Genomic DNA, 11,184 nt, shown 5'->3' with positions numbered 1-11,184 from the left:
CTATGTCGCTTTAAGATCCCCGCTTTCTAGTTTGATAAGGTGATAAATTTAAAAAAAAAACACTTCGACAAACCTGTTACCAAAATACTGTTTTGACAATGCTCCCTCAGACGGCCGTGATGTGGTTTTCAATCAAACTCTGGTAAAAGACCGAAAGTGAGGCTCCTTATGCGGCGTAGACTGAGCTATGTTGCATTTAAAATGGTGAAGAAAAAGTGAAGTTATCTTTGTTCAAAGTATTCATTCGTAGCAAAATACATGTTTTGCCTTCCGACTTAGCATTTATGACGCAATGAAATACGTGGTATACACACAATGTAGTATGTATATTTATGATATTCGTACTATAACATGTTGTGTTTAATTACACATGCTTACTTATTTTAAGTTATATCAAGTTATTATTTTTAAATGATCCTGTCGGTTAAAGCTGCACTCTCACAGATTGACCATGTTTAGATCTTTTATATTTTTGTCTTGATAAGATCATTTCTTTGCACAAATATCCGAAAACCAATGATATAAATTGCTGACAAAAAAATTCGTAGATTTTCATATTTCCGTTCAAAATTTAATGTTTTATGACTAAAAGTTGCACTCTCACAGATTGAACGTTTTAAACTTTTATATGTTTTGCCTTGGAACGAGCCATGCGAAAATCCAGTGATATTATAAAACTGCTGTCAAAAGTTAGAGCGCAGAATTTATGTTGAAGTTCAAAAATGATGTTTTATGCATTTTTCCTAAACCGCTTGTAACTGTTTAACCTTAATTTTGGAACGGTAATATAAAAATTTGCGATCTGATCTTTTGTCAGCAGTCTTTTATCAATGGTTTCCAGATATTTACGCAAATTTCCTCATTCAAAGACAAGAAATAAAAAAAGTTGCAAAAATGGTAAATCTGTGAGGGTGCAGCTTACGGTAGAACAAACCCTGGTATGACGTGTACGTTATCATAACCTCACTGAATTACGGTATAACATACCCTGGTATGACGTGTACGTAATCATAACCACACTAAATTACGGTAGAACATACCCTGGTATGACGTGTACGTAATCATAACCTCACTGAATCACGGAAAAACAAACCCTGGTATGAAGTGTACGTAATCATAACCTCACTGAATTACGGTAGAACATACCCTGGTATTACGTGTACGTAACCATAACCTCACTGAATCACGGTAGAACATACCCTGGTATGACGTGTGCGCAATCATAACCTAATCACGGTAAAACAAACCCTGTTATGAAGTGTACGTAATCATAACCTCACTGAATTACGGTAGAACATACCCTGGTATGACGTGTACGTAATCATAACCTCAATGAATCACGGTAAAACAAACCCTGGTATGAAGTGTACGTAATCATAACCTCACTGAATTACGGTAGAACATACCCTGGTATGACGTGTACGTAATCATAACCTCACTGAATCACGGTAGAACATACCCTGGTATGACGTGTACGTAATCATAACCTCACTGAATCACGGTAGAACATACCCTGGTATGACGTGTACGTAATCATAACCTCACTGAATCACGGTAAAACATACCCTGGTATGAAATGTACGTAATCATAACCTCACTGAATCACTGTAGAACATACCCTGGTATAACGTGTACGTAATCATAACCTCACTTAATCACGGTAGAACTTACCCTGGTATTACGTGTACGTAATCATAACCTCACTGAATCACGGTATAACATACCCTGGAATGACGTGTACGTAATCATAATCTCACTGAATTACGGTATAACATACCCTGGTATGACGTGTACGTAATCATAACCTCACTGAATCACGGTAGAACATACCCTGGTATGACGTGTACGTAATCATAACCTCACTGAATCACGGTAGAACATACCCTGGTATGACGTGTACGTAATCATTACTTCACTGAATCACGGTAGAACATACCCTGGTATGACGTGTACGTAATCATAACCTCACTGAGTCACGGTAGAACATACCCTGGTATGACGTGTACGTAATCATAACCTCACTGAATCACGGTAGAACTTACCCTGGTATGACGTGTACGTAATCATATACTCACTGAATCATGGTAGAACATACCCTGGTATGACGTGTACGTATTTATAACCTCACTGAATCACTGTAGAACATACACTGGTATGACGTGTACGTAATCATAACCTCACTTAATCACTGTAAAACATACCCTGGTATGACGTGTTCGTAATGCAGCCTCACTGGATCACTGTAGAACATACCCTAGTAAGACGTGTACGTAATGCAACCTCACTGAATCACGGTAGATCATACCCTGGTATGACGTGTACGTAATAATTACCCCACTGAATCACAGAAAGAACATACCCTGGTATGACGTGTACGTAATGCAACCTCACTGAATCACGGTAGAACATACCCTGGTATGACGTGTACGTAATCATAACCTCACTGAATCACGGTAGAACATACCCTGGTATGACGTGTACGTAATCATTGCTTCACTGTGTCACGGTAGAACATACCCTGGTATGACGTGTACGTAATCATTACTTCACTGAATCACGGTAGAACATACCCTGGTATGACGTGTACGTAATGCAACCTCACTGAATCACGGTAGAACATACCCTGGTATGACGTGTACGTAATCATAACCTCACTGAATCACGGTAGAACATACCCTGGTATGACGTGTACGTAATGCAACCTCACTGAATCACGGTAGAACATACCCTGGTATGACGTGTACGTAATCATAACCTCAATGAATCACGGTAGAACATACCCTGGTATAACGTGTACGCAATGCAACCTCACTGAATCACGGTAGAACATACCCTGGTATAATGTGTACGCAATGCAACCTCACTGAATCACGGTAGAACATACCCTGGTATGGCGTGTGCGTAATGCAATCTCACTGAATCACGATAGAACATACCCTGGTATGGCGTGTACGTAATGCAATCCCATTGAATCACGGTAGAACATACCCTGATATGACGTGTACGTAATCATAACCTCAATGAATCACGGTAGAAAATACCCTGGTATGACATGTACGTAATCATAACCTCACTGAATCACGGTAGAACATACCCTGGTATGACATGTACGTAATCATGACCTCACTGAATCACGGTAGAACATACCCTGGTATGACGTGTACGTAATCATAACCTCAATGAATCACGGAAGAACATACCCTGGTATGACATGTACGTAATCATAACCTCACTGAATCACGGTAGAACATACCCTGGTATGACATGTACGTAATCATAACCTCACTGAATCACGGTAGAACATACCCTGGTATGACATGTACGTAATCATAACCTCAATGAATCACGGAAGAACATACCCTGGTATGACATGTACGTAATCATAACCTCACTGAATCACGGTAGAACTTACCCTGGTATGACGTGTTCGTAATGCAATCTCACTGAATCACTGTAGAACTTACCCTGGTATGCCGTGTACGTTATGCAATCTCACTGTAGAACTTACCCTGGTATGACGTGTACGTAATGCAATCTGACTGAATTACTGTAGAACTTACCCTGGTATGACGTGTACGTTATGTAATCTCACTGAATCACTGTAGAACTTAGCCTACATTACTACACCCAATACTGATATCCTTTATACGGAGTGATGTTTTAAAATTTGAAATTAATTGGATTTGCATGACATCATCATCAATGTTTACATGTATTATTTGTATGGTACTCTTTCACTTTAACGGGTTTTTATTTTTTCGTCGATGAATAAACGGCGTTTTATACTGTATACATTTGTTATATTCAAGTGTTTCGATATGAAATGTTAGTGTACTCGTATGTGACATGTAACTGAATTTTCTGTGACAATGTTCTCATCATGTAAATCATACCGGGGGACATAGGGCCAGTGCCCCCTCCCCAGCGTGCCGGCAAGTAATGTTTTTTGGGGGCACATCTTTATTGATTTAACTGTACAAATAAGTTGCTTTGCCCCAATTCAGTTTTTTTATGTAAGCATTTGAGCAAATAAACAACCTGGTTATCGAGTATTATAAAGTACATGTATACGAAACGAAAAAGTCCTGAAAAATGACATCTGTTCCCGAACATTCGATAAAAAGGCGCCGCTTTTTACACAGACAGCTGATCAAAAATAGTCTGATAATCGGTCGACGCTGGTTCGATTCCCCAAAACGGCTAGATATCTTTGTTGTTTTTTGAAAGGTTTATCTTAGTAAATGATTTCTTTTTAATTAATTTATCTGCCAAACTTTATTGACAATGAAGACAGATATTATTGCCATTATATGATTAAAATAGTGCATTCAAAAAAGTTTGATATGTTTATAATTAGCTGTGCCTGTCAGTTTAGAAAGTCCTCGAACCGCCTCTGCATGATACGTGTGTAAGCGGAAGATGTTGCTTTCTTGTTTGGTGGACATGCAAGATAAAGAAAATCAATAAAACAGTTGTCGATGTTAAAAGTTTTCTTCGTGTATGGGCGCGTTTAAATTGTTTATTCTGATGATGCGTTACCTTCTTGTTAGTCGAATTGACGGGATAGATTATATGTGGCAATGTCAAAGTTGTATCTACGTATTTAATAGATATGTCGACAAGGTTGAATATGTTTTGAACGCAAGGGCAGGGTTCGCAATATGCCTAAAGCAAAAGTCTTCCCAGGTTTTAAAGTAATCAGTGTTGAACTGTAACATATAATACATGAGAATAACGACGTCTTTGAGAAAGTATACTCCTAAATATTTATCAGAACAGTCGACATCTATAGCTACTAGAATTAAGTGCACACTTTTATATTGAGTCATGCATGGATGAACTGATGAACATGAATGACTTCAGCCATGTAAACACCACGTTAATTGTCAATGATACCCCCCCCCCCCCCAAAAAAAAAAAAAAGAAATCAAGACATCAAGACACTTAAGATAAAACAATCCATTTTATCAAACTCCATCCAGCGGTTATTCGAGGGATATAACTACACAGTAAACTGCATGTATCGGTAGTATTAGTTACTTCCCTTTGTTCTATCCTAAGTTTTTAGACTGTCGGCTGCAAGCCGACAGTCTTTAGAGAGCGGTATTTCAGAAACGCGACTAGTCGCCTGACACGACATATTGAACATGAATATATTAATACACACCACCTGCGTAGCAACAGAACTACTTACGTTAATGTGGGGCGTCAAGTACTTGCTTATGTGTATTTAACGCGTTATTGCCTTTTTTTATGACAAACATTGCGTGTTACTCTTAGTATAGTTGTACCGTTGCAATTTGGTGAGTTTTATTGAACAATATAATGAAAAATAATGAAAGTATAGCATTTACATACGAAGTCATTTTACCCTACATCCAATAGAAAACTACACCACATGTTTGCACCCCGTGTGACGTCACACATATCCCGGCATTCAAGACTGACCCGGCAAACCCCGGCAAAGAACTTATTTTATGAATGAAAGCTATTAAGAAATAAATCATACGCGGTTAAAGAGTTCATGTCATGTAATATTTTGTTAAATAGCTTTTATGTTTCAAATGATTTTTTTCAGCAGCAATCGAACTGTTGTATTTGTTTGAGTAAATTATTTGGATTATACCTATCACAGTGTGTCAACGTTATGCCTATTGTTATTTTGAACTATACTGTAGTAGGGTGTAGTTTTTAAAGTCATACACAATATGGCGGCGATTATGCGGAAATGAAATTGAATGTTACTTCGAACACGTTCTTCTACAAAATAACCTACCTGTATTTAGTGCTATTGCTTTAACATCAATCGAAGCAAAAATGGCATCAATGTATGCGTCTAAAAATGTTAAATTTAGATGGAGACAATCCAGAAATGAGCTGCCAGGAAGTGATCGATTTCGGACACGAAGGTACATGTACATTAGTCTGAAATAATAGACGTGTTATACGGGATTCTTCCAATCCCTAACGTCTAAACGGTTTTGTGCAAAAAGCGGGGGTGTTTGAAAAATATTGAAATTGTATTAAGTGAAATATTTTATGGTTGAAATGGATAATAAAGTAAAGATTTATATTCATATTTTACCATGGAAGTGCAAAGCTATTTTGCAAAAAACAAGCATTTAATGCAGTAAAACACATTATTCACCTTTTCATTAAAAGGAAAGTTGACTGACACAGACAACAATTATGCCAAGTGGAACAACTTGACCCAATCGTAATAATTCGGCCACTTCCGACAAGCTTCGAGATAATACAATCGTAACAACTCAGCCTTGGCCGAACAATCCAGTATCCAACAGGGATTGACTATCTCGAAGCTTACCAAAGATGGCAAGTTGTTACAATTGATGGCCGAAATGTTCCGATTGTTGTAAAATTGTGAACTGCAGCCTTGCAAGTGCCCTTCATGTATATATTGTTATGTTTTGACAGAATGAAATGAAGAAAAAACCATCAAACTCATAATTATTTGCTTGATATTACTTTTTGGTTACGGAATTTTTATAAAATAACATTATCTGGTAATATTTCTTGTTTTTATGATATGTTATAGATGCAATATGCTTTAACCCGGAATCCCGATCGGAATAACTACCCACTTTTCGTACAAAACAATTTGTACGTGAAGGATTTGCTGTATCAAAAATCATAAAAAAATCTGTCAACGTACAATTATTTGGACTAGAAGGTACATCTAGCTGATCTACATCTCTTAGTCTAAATATTTGTACTTTGACGGACTCTTTTTACGATTAAAAAAAATGTATATATATAATATATATATGGCAAATCCTTCACTACAACATCTTCATGTTACTTTCAATTCAGAGTTGATTATTCACTAAAATTATTTTGCATTTTTAATTGTTGTTTAACCTGAAACGTCTCAACCATCAAAAAAGAACATATATGCTTCAATAGTCTAAAAAAATAGACGTGTTATATGGGATTCTTCCAATCCCTTACGTCTAATCGGGTTTGTGCAAAACAGGGTGGGGGTTGAAAGATACTGAAATCGTAGTTAGATAAGTATTATATGTTTGAAATAGATATTAAAGGTTTATATTCGTATTTTAGTTATTACCATGTAAGTGCAAAGATTTTTTTCACAAAACCAGCATTTAATGCATTTAAACACAACCATTTTACATCTACCGGGGTATGTAAATCTATGCACTGCAGCCTTGCAGGTGATCTTCATGTATAACAGTTTATATCATTATGTTTTGACAGTATGAAATGAAGAAAAACACTCATCAAACTCAAAATATATCGTCAGCTTTTATTTTTTGTGTACATAACTCATATTTTAGATATATATAATTATCTGACCCGGAATCCCAATCGGAATAGCTACCCACTTTTGGTACAAAAAAATTGTATGTGAAGGATATGCCATTTCAAAATTTGTAAAAAGATCAGTTAAGTTACTATTATTTGGACTAGTGCTTCAAGTGTTTGATTTATTGTCTCTATAATGTATAATGCACCTGTCAATTGTAGAGCCAAGCTGGGAGCTGCCTAAAAATCAGTTACCCAGTTAGCTCAGTTTGACAGATCTCCATGCAAGTGTTCACATGGTCGTGGGTTCAAGCACCATACCAGTAGCATCTTTTCTCAAAGGTTTACTTTAGAACCCATCATCCAGGAGTAAACAATTATGATTTTTTTATTAAATATTACAGGCCATGTTCTTTTGTAAACTTTCAGATTGAGAAGTGCCTGGATACAAGGCTAGTATTGTTAACATCATCTGATACAATCAACTGGAACAAAGCTGAAATGGCTGCCTGACCTGACTTAAAAATTGGATGGCAGTACATCAGACTAGACGATTACAAGTATTGAGGTGGACAAAATGAAACCTGAGCCTACCAAAGCTGACAGATTGCACAAGAAACACATAAATGCTGGTATTTACTGAGATATTGTAATTATTTTTTGAAACTTCTCATTCATTTAAAAAGTTCAGTTGAAACAGAGTTGGCAAAGAAAATGAACAAAGGTATATACATTTTGAATTCTAATTCAAATGAGAACTTTACTGGCCAGCACAGAATGGTAAAATGCTAGTCTACCAATATAAATGTGCCTGGTTCGAATCAGTAAAGCTGATGAATGTACTGGTTGTGTAGCCAGGATGTGAGTAGGTCTGATAATGCATATCATATGTTTAAGCTGCACTCTCACAGATTGTCTGTTTTACCAACTGTTTTTTTATTTCTTGGTCTTGTAAGGAATTATTTTATGCGAATTTCTGAACACTGGACATAACAGACAACTGGAAAAAGGGGATCGCTGCTTTCTTATATTAATTCAGTCAAAAAAGGCAACTGAAAATATTGGAACGCTGTTTTCTTATTTTAATACGGTCAAAAGATGATGTTCTGTGCCAAAAATCTCATTATTAGTAAAGCGTTAGTAATGTTTTTAACCATAAAACCAATAGTTACAAATGTAAATATAAAAAACATGATCTTATCTTTTTTCAGCAGTCTTATTTCATCAGTTTTCATACTGCTTTTCATTAGCTTATTCCAAGCCAAAAAGTAAAAGAAGTTGTCAAAACCTTTAATCTGTGACTGAGAGTGCAGCTTTCTTACAGATTGAATGTTTTGACTACTTTATTTATTTTTTGTCTTGGAACGGGCCAATTTATGTGAAAATGCATGTTAACCATTCATATAAGATTGCTGACAATAAATTTGTCAGAAAATGTTTATATTTAAGTTCAAAATGTTTTATGCATTTTTCTTAAATCGTTAGTAATGCTTTAAGCCATAAAACCTTTGTTTTCGACCTGAAATATGGAAGTCTGCAATCTAATATTTTGTCAGTAGTCTTATATCACTGGTTTGCAGATATTTTAGCAAAAAAATAGGTCATTCCAAGACAAAAAATACAAAAGTTGTAAAAACAGTAAATCTGTGAGAGTGCAGCTTTAAATGACTAAATGTTTTGATTTGGCTCAATTTTCACCTAAAATCTTATAGTTTTGTTGCACCTAAATGGTATGTTTTTAACAACATTACACATGCATATGTATAAATTTGTTCTTAAATTTGTAATTTAGATTGGAAGATTCATTCTCTGGAAAGTAGAAAAGGGCATGTTACATACTGTTATCATTGCCATGACAGAAACCATATTGAGGAGCTGGTCCACCTGTAGGAAGAATTGCGCTATTGGTTGCAGCAGCACTATTACCCAGCCATACACCAGCACTTAGTTTGTCATAGGGAGCATTTCTGAGCAGTTATGGAGACCACTAACTATGCAGGTATGTCATAATCAAAATCTTGGTTTATATTTTTTTTTATAATTTAGCATCTGTTGAGAAGAAATTTATTTCTAGATTGAAGGCACACACTATAGATTGATGCCCAAAAATATATTTCTTATTTTAATGCATTATCATGTCTAACTCATTTGACTTAAATGATCAAAGCAAAAGAAATGCAAATGATTAATCTGCAGATATACAAATGTAAGCTTTTTTAACTGGGGAAATTGTTGCCACTTGTCTATTAATTAAAGAACACATTTATAATTAATAATGTTTAATCTGTACACAAATCATATGCCTTCTTTGTTTTAACCATCAATGTCAAAGAGTCCAGCATGATAATGCATTAAATTGAAAAAAATCATTAATTTATATGAACCCTTTAAAACAAAGACATTTCCTAAATCCAATAAAAAAATAATTGAATATTGATGCAGAGTTCAGTTAGAATATAATATAACTTTTTTTTTGTAGTTGTTGCAGTGAAACTTGCACCAGTGTGTTTTCTGTGGAGATAAAGAGATAGTGTCCAGCAATGAAGACCCAACTCAAGATCTGACCTTGTAAGGCCAATATGAAATAACTGTGTGGGAAAATGGGAAAAACCTGCAGTCAGGAATGCACGGAAATCATCAAAAGAACAGTGTTAAATTAATCTTGAATAACTTGACATTTATTTTGTTTGACATATTTATTCATGGTGCAGTGAAAACATTCTCTTTTTCTCATGGTTATTTAAATTTAGAATTGATAGGAGGGAACATCACTATGTAGTTTCATGTTCATAGTCAGATCAAAACCCATTTACATGCCCAAATGAGCATTCGAAAATATCAAAATGGTACTTGTTGTATGTAGTGTAAGTTAATTAACGTAATAAACAAAAATATTTAATCAATTTCAATTTATTATGCCCCTTTCAAAGAAGAGGAGTATATTGCTTTGCACATGTTGGCCGTTACGTCCGTCTTTCTGACAGTACCCAAAGCTTTTCCGGGTGATAACTCTACAATTCCTAGACCTGTTGTCAAACTTGACATGAAAGTTTGGTTTAACCAGTAGATGACCCCTTTTGATTTTAGGGGAAATATGGTCAAAGGTCACAGTGACCTTGAACAGGAAGGTGTCAAACCATACATCTGACTGATAAGTTGACAATGCCTGCACCTATGACCCTCAAACTCAACATGGAGGCTAAGCCTGACTATTAGAAGATCCTATTGATTTAAGGGGTCATTGGGTCAAAAGTCAAGGTCACAGTCACCTTGAATGCTAAAAGGTTGTACTAATAATGACTGGACAAAGCCTGCACCCATGGCCCTTGAACAACTTGACTTTGGGGTTGGTCCTGACCAGTAGGTGAGCCCTATTGATTTGTCACAGACCATTGAACGCAAAAAGCTTGCCTGTGTGACAACTCGACAAAGTCTGCACCCATGGCCTTCAAACTTGAAATTTAGGTTTGGGGTGACCAGCAGATGACCCCTTTGGATTTGGAGGTCAAGGTCACATCTCCAATATTGGTCATTAAAACTATGTCATTTACTTATTCCCTGCTGCTAAGAGGATACATGTTTATCAGCAAATATCAGCCATCATCTGAATATGAGTGAAAACTGTACCAACTACCCTCATACTTTGAATAGCATAATCTTAAAACTGCCTCAAAGGCATCTTTTGTCAATGAAAAACCAGCTGTCATTTTGGTCCATGCATATTTCATTCAATTGTCCAGATATTCTTGACAACATGGCGCTAATTAATGCTGCAGGTTTGAAATTTAAGACATTAGTTTTTTTTCTTCAGCACCATGCAGATTTATTAACACTTTCATAATAAAAACAAACTAGAAAACAAATTTTAAAGATATTAGTTTTTTTCATGGTATGATGCCA

At 35.8% G+C, this 11,184-nt stretch overlaps 1 long non-coding RNA gene across 1 annotated transcript; it reads left to right on the top strand.

The window, feature by feature from the left end:
* Positions 1–8,787: 8,787 nt before the first annotated feature.
* LOC128239755 (uncharacterized) lies at positions 8,788–10,183 on the top strand. The gene is made up of 2 exons (XR_008261913.1): positions 8,788–9,283; positions 9,764–10,183. It is a non-coding gene; the product is annotated as an uncharacterized LOC128239755 (long non-coding RNA).
* Positions 10,184–11,184: the final 1,001 nt, after the last annotated feature.

This window comes from Mya arenaria, chromosome 7 (assembly GCF_026914265.1).
Source record: "Mya arenaria isolate MELC-2E11 chromosome 7, ASM2691426v1".
NCBI classification, from domain to species: domain Eukaryota; kingdom Metazoa; phylum Mollusca; class Bivalvia; order Myida; family Myidae; genus Mya; species Mya arenaria.
This window is presented reverse-complemented; position numbering and strand designations above follow the sequence as displayed.